The following is a 10,536-nucleotide window of genomic DNA, read 5'->3' as shown; positions in this document are numbered from 1 at the left end:
GCATCCATATTCATCAGGGATATTGGCCTGTAGTTCTCTTTTTTTACTGGCTCTCTGTCTGGTTTAGGAATCAAAGTAATACTGGCTTCATAGAATGAGTCTGGAAGTTTTCCTTCCCTTTCTATTTCTTGGAATAGCTTGAGAAGGATAGGTATTATCTCTGCTTTAAACGTCTGGTAGAACTCCCCTGGGAAGCCATCTGGTCCTGGACTCTTATTTGTTGGGAGATTTTTGATAACTGATTCAATTTCTTCACTGGTGATGGGTCTGTTTAAGCTTTCTATTTCCTCCTGATTGAGTTTTGGAAGAGTGTGGGTGTTCAGGAATTTGTCCATTTCTTCCAGGTTGTCCAATTTGTTGGCATAATTTTTCATAGTATTCCCTGATAATTGTTTGTATCTCTGAGGGATTGGTTGTAATCATTCCATTTTCATTCATGATTTTATCTATTTGGGTCATCTCCCGTTTCTTTTTGAGAAGCCTGGCTAGAGGTTTGTCAATTTTGTTTATTTTTTCAAAAAACCAACTCTTGGTTTCGTTGATCTGCTCTACAGTTTTTTTAGATTCTATATTGTTTATTTCTGCTCTGATCTTTATTATTTCTCTTCCTCTGCTGGGGTTAGGCTGCCTTTGCTGTTCTGCTTCTATTTCCTTTAGGTGTGCTGTTAGATTTTGTATTTGGGATTTTTCTTGTTTCTTGAGATAGGCCTGGATTGCAATGTATTTGCCTCTCAGGACTGCCTTCGCTGCGTCCCAAAGCGTTTGGATTGTTGTATTTTCATTTTCGTTTGTTTCCATATATTTTTTAATTTCTTCTCGAATTGCCTGGTTGACCCACTCATTCGTTAGTAGGGTGTTCTTTAACCTCCATGCTTTCGGAGGTTTTCCAGACTTTTTTCTGTGGTTGATTTCAAGCTTCATAGCATTGTGGTCTGAAAGTATGCATGGTATGATTTCAATTCTTGTAAACTTATGAAGGGCTGTTTTGTGACCCAGTATATGATCTATCTTGGAGAATGTTCCATGTCTACTCGAGAAGAAAGTATATTCTGTTGCTTTGGGATGCAGAGTTCTAAATATATCTGTCAAGTCCATCTGATCCAATGTCTCATTCAGGGCCCTTGTTTCTTTATTGACCGTTTGTCTAGATGATCTATCTATTTCTGTAAGTGGGGTGTTAAAGTCCCCTGCAATGACCACATTCTTATCAATAAGGTTGCTTGTGTTTATGAGTAATTGTTTTATATATTTGGGCGCTCCGGTATTCGGCGCATAGACATTTATAATTGTTAGCTCTTCCTGATGGATAGACCCTGTCACTATTATATAATGTCCTTCTTTATCTCTTGTTACAGCCTTTAATTTAAAGTCTAGTTTGTCTGATATAACTATGGCTACTCCAGCTTTCTTTTGGCTTCCAGTAGCATGATAAATAGTTCTCCATCCCCTCACTCTCAATCTAAAGGTGTCCTCAGGTCTAAAATGAGTCTCTTGTAGACAGCAAATAGATGGGTCTTGTTTTTTTATCCATTCTGATACCCTATGTCTTTTGGTTGGCGCATTTAATCCATTTACATTCAGTGTTATTATAGAAAGATATGGGTTTAGAGTCATTGTGATGTCTGTATGTTTTATGCTTGTAGTGATGTCTCTGATACTTTGTCTCACAGGGTCCCCCTTAGGATCTCTTGTAGGGCTGGTTTAGTGGTGACAAATTCCTTCAGTTTTTGTTTGTTTGGGAAGACCTTTATCTCTCCTTCTATTCTAAATGACAGGCTTGCTGGATAAAGGATTCTCGGCTGCATATTTTTTCTGTCTAGCAAACTGAAAACCTCGTGCCAACTCTTTCTGGCCTGCCAAGTTTCAAAAGAGAGATCAGTCACGAGTCTTATAGGTCTCCCTTTATATGTGAGGGCACGTTTACCCCTTGCTGCTTTCAGAATTTTCTCTTTATCCTTGTATTTTGCCAGTTTCACTATGATATGTCGTGCAGAAGATCGATTCAAGTTACGTCTGAAGGGAGTTCTCTGTGCCTCTTGGATTTCAATGCCTTTTTCCTTCCCCACTTCAGGGAAGTTCTCAGCTATTATTTCTTCAAGTACCCCTTCAGCACCTTTCCCTCTCTCTTCCTCCTCTGGGATACCAATTATGCGTAGATTATTTCTTTTTAGTGTATCACTTAGTTCTCTAATTTTCCCCTCATACTCCTGGATTTTTTTTATCTCTCTTTTTCTCAGCTTCCTCTTTTTCCATAACTTTATCTTCTAGTTCACCTATTCTCTCCTCTGCCTCTTCAATCCGAGCTGTGGTGGTTTCCATTTTGTTATGCATTTCATTTAAAGCGTTTTTCAGCTCCTCGTGACTGTTCCTTAGTCCCTTGATCTCTGTAGCAAGAGATTCTCTGCTGTCAGCTATACTGTTTTCAAGCCCAGCGATTAATTTTATGACTATTATTCTAAATTCACTTTCTGTTATATTATTTAAATCCTTTTTGATCAGCCAGAAGAAAACTTAAAAAAAAAAAAAGGAATGTAAAAGGAGAAGTGAAATTAAGCACTCAGTGGATTTTTTAACATGATCCATTTCCTTCCTGTGGTCATTCATTTTAGATACGTCTGTACAACTTCCTAGAGTCTCCGTATAGTTGTTTTCCACTCGCTGGGGGTCTTGTCCTTTTTTATTTCTATTGATTCCACTTCATTTATTGTCTCTCTGCTGAAAAATAATGCCAACATAATGATTCATCCATTAGGTTCACGCCTCCCATCTGCAAATGTTGGATTTCCAAGAAAACACTGGTGAAATGTAAGTAGAGAACACAAAATAATAATACTTGACTTTCATGGAAGACAGAGAGAGAGAGAGAGAGAGAGAGAGAGAGAGAGAGAGAGAAACAGAAACAGAGACAGAGAGAGAGAAATAGATATTTATGCCTATGGGAATTCCCAGGCAGAGACCAATCTGAATTGCCTGTGGTGAGGGATAGAGGCAAGGACATGCGCCCTGGAGTCACAGTCTTCTTTCTATGCTAGTGCCTTCAACTGATATGCGCATCAGAAACACAAAGAGGGGGGCACCCGGGTGGCACAGCTGGTTGGGCGACGGACTCTTGATTTCAGCTCAGTTCCTGATCTCACAGTTTGTGGGTTTAAGCCCCATGTCAGGCTCAAAGCTCACAGCCTACTTGGGATTCTTGCACTCTCTCTTTCTGTCTCTAAATAAATAAATACACTTAAAAAACACAAAGATATACCAAGAGCAGTTATTATCAGGAGTGAAGACTTTTATAGGTTCCTGCATACCATTTTTACGCAGGCATCAACTTTTAAAAGCCTACAGTGAGTTACTGATTCAGGGCTAGCGTTAAGTCATAGTACCACAGGGGGTAGGCAGGACTGTCCCCGCCAAAGTGCTTACATTCTATGCCCAGCACTTATAAATATATTACCTTTCACGGAAAAAGGGATCCTACAGGTGTGATAAAGTTAAGGAGGGCACAGAGAGGGCATTCTGCACTATCCAGGTGAGCCCAGGGTAATCACAAAGGGTTTTAAATGATAGAACAGAGGGGCGCCTGGCTGCCTCAGTTGGTTGAACTTCCGACTTCTGATTTGGGCTCAGGTCATGATCTCAGGGTTCGTGAGATGGAGGTCCATGCCGGGCCGTGCGCTGACAGGGTGGAGCCTGCTTGGGATTCTTTTTCTCTCTCGTTCTGCTCCTCCCCAACTTGCACACAGTCTCTCTCTCTCTCTCTCTCTCTCTCTCTCTCTCTCTCTCTCTCAAAATAAACAAACATAAAAAAAATGGGCAAAAAGGTTCAGAGTGATGTGTTTCCCGACTTCAAGGGCAGAAGACAGGCCGAGGAAGGTGGGAAGTCCCAGGAAGCTGGAAAAGGCAAGAAACAGATTCCTCCCTAGAGCCTTCAGAAAGAACACAGCCCTGCCTAAACTTTGATTTTAGCTTAGTGTGACTCATTGTGGATTACTAATTTCTAGAACAATAAGATAATAACTATTATTTATATTTTTAGGCCACCGGGTTTGTGGTAATTTGTTACAGGAAAGTGCTACACCATACCTTTGTCCTCCCCGGTGAATTACGATGGTTATTGCGGCCTTACCTCCCAAGTACCAACCCCTCTGCCTGGTCTCCCACAGCCTCTGCCATCTGACTCTACTTCTCTGTAAGAGCCTCAGCACTATTTATTTCTTCCAGTCAAACTGACGCCATTACTAGCCCTCTAAAACCTCCAGAACACAACACGGGAACACACACACACATACACACCCATGCACACACACCATTCCAGAATAGTCAATTTCCTTCTCTCCACACATCCGCATAACCGAATTCTACCAATTTTTCCAGCCTCATAGTCATTTGATATTTGATAGCACAATGTACGTGAGGGGATAAGACACACATCTTATTTTTCTCTTGCAACTCCTTTGCTACAGAGCTAGATAAATAATCAAACTAAAACAAAACAAAACAAAACAAAACAAAAAACACCGGTTGCCTTAATCATTCTGACCATGCTGAGCTGTCAAACTTTGGTACTCAGTTCCTCGTTGAGCCTCAGATCCTATTAAACTGTTACAATTTCAAGTGTTAGAAAGCGAAGTATTGTGGTTCCCAAATTTATCAGGTCACAAAACTAAGTACTGTATATGGTGTCTAAAGAGATTTGATTTTTGTGTATGATTCTGAGTCCCGGGTGGTGGGTTTCTGGCTGACGGTAGACCTATACCCAACATGGCCATGGTGTTGGCTTGGTATCGTGGAAATCCAAAGTCATGCACCAATTCTGTACAGGCTGTGTTACCAAAAATATTTGTTCTCTGTTCTGTCTGAGTTGATTGCACCAGCTTGGCTAGCTCCCTAAAGTTGACTGGTAATCCCAGGCTCGTTTAGTGTTACAAAACATCACCGACTAATTTTACTTCTATAAGTAGCACTTTCCTTATTCGGAATGATGTTTTTTGAATATACTGCCCAGCTGGAGTTTCTCTCTCTGTCTCTGTTTCTGTTTCCTTCTCTCTCTCTGTCTGTCTCTCTCTCTCCCTGTCTTCCATGCAAGTCAAGTATGATTGTTTTGTGTTCTCTACTTACATCTCACCAGTGTTTTCTTGGGAATCCAACATTTGTAGATAGGAGGCATGAACCTAATAGGTGAATCCTTATATTAGCATTACTTTCCAGCAGACTGAAATAGATGAAGAGGAATCAATAACAACACTCTCCCTGCTGACTACCGCAGAACTATTACAGTAACCACTTCCTGCCTGTGACTTGCAGAGCCTCTTTGCCCAACTTCAGCCATCACCATTTGGGATCCCACTGTCTCTTAAAGGGAAAGTAACTTGCCATCAATTTGCTTCTTACGATGGAACGAAACTTGGGCTTGAATAGATCACGCACTTTCCCAAAGCGTACACAAAGGGAGCCAGATTTTAGTTAAAACGATTCTGACCTCTTTAGAAGACACTAGATGTAGCAGTTGATTCAAAACAAGTCCTGTGTTTTAAGAGGGGAGGGGGTGGAAAGAAAGTGAGAAAATGAGCCATCCGACCATAGGAAGACGGCATGAGTCAAAGGCATCTCATTTATTCATTAACTGGGGACAGCAGAGCTCTCAGGGACAGCAGAGCGAATATGTCCACGTCATTGGTTTTGAGGGTGGAAGGAAGGGGCAATTTGGGGGTTCCAGAGATTTACAAGGAATTTTATTAAGCCTCTTGCTCATAAGGTGACAGAAACTCAGTTCAAACTGGAATCAAGAAACTCAGTTCAAATTGGGTGGCTCCGTGGGTTGAGCATCTGACTCTTGATTTTGGCTCAGGTCACGATCTCACAGGCATGAGCCTGCTTGGAATTCTCTCTCTCGCTCTCCCTCTGCCCCCCCTCGCTGTGTACCCACTCACTCTCTCTGTCTCAATAAAAAACAAACAAACAAACAAACAAGGTTTAAGAAAAATAATTTTCAAAAGATTTATTGGGTATATTAGTCTAAAAAATCAAGGGTAGGACTGATCAGATACACCTGAATATAGACACTCAAAGGATAGCACTGAAAAGTATCTCTACTGCTCGTCTCTGCTTCCTTATTAGGTGGCTTCATTCTCAAGCGGGCTCTCTCCTCATGCTGACAAAATGGCCTCTCACTGAAAACTAGTTGCCCTTGTTCCTGTCTTTACAGTTCCGCAGCCCTAGTGCAAAGAGAGCTTCTCTTTGTCAAAAGTTCCAGTGACGTTCTAGGATTTGGTCCCACTGAACGAGCGTGCCTCCTGTGTCGATATCAGAACCGCTCACTATATGCAGGGAGTGAAATAAGCTTATTTCATTTATTATTACTTTTCACGCTGGGTCATCCTGAATCTTAGCTGAGGCCAATTGAGGGTAGAAAGCAGGCAACTGTATCTGGGCCTGTTCGGCCAAGAGGGATCAGAGGTTCAGGTGCCCTGGCAGTCCTGGGCTCAGTCCTTCCCAAATCTCTTTCTCTCCTTCCTAGATACACATTCTAATTACAGTTTTTAGCGTCCCTAACAGTGGGATGTATCCATGTGACTGAGTTTTAGCTAATGGAATGTGAAAAGTAGTTATGTATCCCTTGTTAAGCCCATCAAAACCTCCCAGACCCAATGTTGGAGACCATGAATATAAGATGGCGGGGACACAAAATGGGAGGTATCTGGGTCCCTACATCTTTACCACTGGGAAGAAAGCTGCCCACCAAACAGCTAGCTCAGTGTGGATACTCCCTCTTTATGTTGTTTTTTAAATTCTCTCCTTTTAAAATTGAGACATATTTGACACACATTAGTTGTGTACATTAGTTCAGGTGTACAACATGATTGGGTGTTAGTATATATTGCAAAATGATCACCACAGGGAGTCTAGTTAACATCCATGACCACGGACAGTTGCACATGTTTTTCTTATGATGGGAGCTTTTTAAGATTTACTCGCTTAGCAACTTTCAAATATAGAAAGCTGTATTACTAATTAGAGTCACCACACTATACAGGACATCCTCGGGACTTCCAGGTTTCTGACTGGATGTCTGAATCTTTTGACCACCTTCACCCGTTTCACCTACCTCCGCTCATCACCTCTGGAAACCGCCAATCGGTTCTTGTATTTGTGAATTCATTTTTTTTTTGTTCACTTGCTTCCTTTTCTGATTCCACATGTAAGTAAAATCATATGGTATTTGTCCTTCTTTGTCTGATTTTTCACTTAACACAATACTCTCAATGTCATCCACATTGTCACAAATGGCAAGATTTCTTTCCTTTTTATGGCTGAATCATATTTCAGTGTGTGTGTATGTGTGTGTGTGTGTGTGTGTGCGCGTGTGTGTATGTGTGTACATACACATATATACACATATACTGCATTTTCCTTGTATGTTCATCCACCAGTGGACACGTAGGCTGTTTCTATGGCTTTGTTATTATAAGTAATGCTGCAATAAATGTGGGTGTGTATGTATCTTTTAGAGTTAGTGCTTTTGTTTTCTTTGGATAAATGTCAAAAAGCAGTATTGCTGACTGATATAGTAATCGATTTTTAGTTTTTTGAGGAATCACCATACTGTTTCCACAGTGGCTGTACTAGGCCTCCCTTTTCTCCACATCCTCACCAATTCTTGTTATTTCTTGTCGTTTTGATAACAGTTATTCTAACAGGTGTTAGGTGATAGCTCCTTGTGGTTTTGATTTCTAATTTCCTGATAATTAGTGGTGTTGAGCACCTTTCATGTCTCTGTTGGCCACCTGTATGTCTTCTTTGGAAAAATGTTTGCTCATATCCTCTGCCCATTTTTTAAATCAGATCGCTTATTTTTTTTTCTTTTGCTACTGTTTTGGGTTCTTTATATATTTTGGATATTAACCCCTTATCAGATGTATCATTTGCAAATATTTTCCCTTATTTGGCAGGTTGCCTTCTCATTTTGTTGATGGTTTTCTCTGCTGTGCAGAAGCGTTTTAGTTGGAGGCAGTCCCATGAATTTATTTTTGCTTTTGTTGCCGTTGCTTTTGGTATCAAATCCAAAAAAAAAAAATCATCACTAAGACTGATGTCAAGGAGGTAACTGCCTATCTTCATTTTAGGAGTTTTATGGTTTCAGTTCTATGCAGGTCTCTAATCCATTTTGAGTTAATTTTTGCATATGGCATAAGTTGGGGGTCTACTTTATACCCGTGGCTGTCCAGTTTTCCCAACACCGTTTACTGAAGAGACTCTTCTTCCCCATTGTATATTCTTGGCTCCTTCGTTATAAATTAATTGACTCTCTATTCTGTTCCTTTGATCTATGTGTCTGTTTTTATGCCAATACCATACTGTCTTGATGGTTACAGCTTCATAATATAATTTGAAATCAGGAAGCACGATGCTTCTGCCTTTGTTTTCTTTCTTAAGATCCCTTTGGCTATTTGGGGTCTTTTGTGGTTCCATACAAATTTTAGGATTATTCCATTTCTGTGAGAAATGCCATTGGAATTTTGATGAGAATGGCATTGAATCTGCAGATTGCTTTAGGTAGATCGCATTTTAATAATATCAATTCTTCTAATCTATGAACATGGAATATTTTCTCATTTATTTTTATCTTCTTCACTTTCATCAATATTTTATAGTTTTCAGTGGGCTTGATTTTAAATATTCCAGCAAAAAAAAAAAATTAGATGGAAGACTAGATAAAAATAAAGCATCAGAAATTTAATAAATTTTGGATCTTGGTGATGGGTACATAAAGGTTCATTTTATTAGTCTCTCCGCTTTGGAAATCTCTGAACTTTTCTATGATTAAAAAGTTTTCTTTGACAAAAAAGGTTTTTGGAAAGGTTTTTGGAAAGCTCTCAGAGCTTTCTGCTAGATTTGTTTTTTGTTTTTTTTTTGAATCCATCTACATTCTCTGCCTAGATGACTTCAATTATTCAATTATATCCTCAGCTTCTACTGTTTGATTCAATTCCTGCCTGGATTATCCTAACTTTCTCAGCTTGTCTCTCTGTTTTCAATCTGTGTAATTTCTTTTCTGTGGCCAGAAAAATTTTTCCTAAGATGCAAATCATCTCATGCATGCATTCAATTCATCTGAAACATTGATCCGGATATATGATCACAGTCATATCAAGTCCATATATTTAGGTTTGATTTTCCATCCCCCAACTCACATTATAAGGCAATACTTGTGTGCCAGCTCCTGGAATACACAGTCTTGCTAATTATTGCATTTGGCGTGGCTGTTTCCAGCTTTCTGGACACTCATCTTTTCTTTGGATATAGCCTTTGTTTGGATCCCAGGAATTCTCTCTTATCCTGAGTACTACTCTCCTCGAGTCAAAATTCAGCCTAAATTCTTCCTAATACTTGTTTCTGACTCACTTTCCTTTTCCTCTGACTCCAGACATTTGAGTTCCTTTACCCTTCACACCCATTGTTCTTTATTTTTTGGGGGGTCATTAAAATTATTTCCTTTTAGTCTTGACATGACTTTTTATTCCCAAGTCCAGAAAATTTCAAGTTATGCTATTATGCTACTATATATGTGGTTATATGTGGTTAGCAATATGTTTACTTATCTGTCTTCCCCACTACATGAACCAGTTTCCTCGAGGTCGGGAGATGGGCTTTCCTGTCTCCTATCTTCAGGGTCCTGGCACAGGAGGAAGAGTTAATTAGATGAATACCTTTCATAAGTATTCAGACACAGTCAACACAGATCTACTTGTCAGATCTCTAAAAACTTGGTGAAATACATTTAGTGGAAAAAATAATGAAGTCTTAATATGGTTACATTAGGGTCCAGTTAAGTCGTGGTACTTATTTCCCAGAATGCTTTTGTGTGCATTATCCCTTAGCACCTGGATTGTTATTCTGACAGTTCCTCTCCAAATATCATCCATTTCTTCAACACTTAGCTCAAATGCACCTCGGTTCTTCCTTAATCACCCCAATTACGGATGATCTCTCCCACTTTTTTGAACTCTCCTTGCCCCTTGTACTACTTTTGTGATAATTTGCAACCTGTCAGTGAATCGAACATATGTCCTGGATTCCTGCAATTGGTGAACCCATTTTATTATCAACTCAAGATCGCAAACTCCTGGTGTAGCACACAGATCCATTTAATTTACTTTTGTACCCTGCGTCTGTCCAAACAGAGAGCATCAGTCTAGGGTAGTGATGACTAAACATTTGCCAGATAAATATCATCTAGACGGGCAATTGCAGCTATCACGCTGCATCCAAACGACAAGCAGTGTTGAACTTGAAGACTGCTTCCATTAATTCTCATTCTTTCATTTTGTGAAGATAATAATGTATTGTGACCGAGGGTTCTTCATCTCTTGAAAAGCCTATTTTATTTTCTCATGTAGGACTTCTGTCACAGTCAGTTGGGGATCCATTAACCAAAGTTTTATAGTCCAACTGGAGATTTAGACAATGTCTCCTTAATGCTTGGCAGTCTAACCGAAGGCGGAGTGTCTGATGAGTAGCTAAATGCCTTCCAATGTGCCTTAC

This window comes from Herpailurus yagouaroundi, unplaced genomic scaffold (genome assembly GCF_014898765.1).
Source record: "Herpailurus yagouaroundi ecotype Mexico unplaced genomic scaffold, PumYag 211, whole genome shotgun sequence".
NCBI lineage: Eukaryota > Metazoa > Chordata > Mammalia > Carnivora > Felidae > Herpailurus > Herpailurus yagouaroundi.
The sequence above is the reverse complement of the archived record's forward strand: the minus strand, read 5'-3'. Positions refer to the sequence as shown.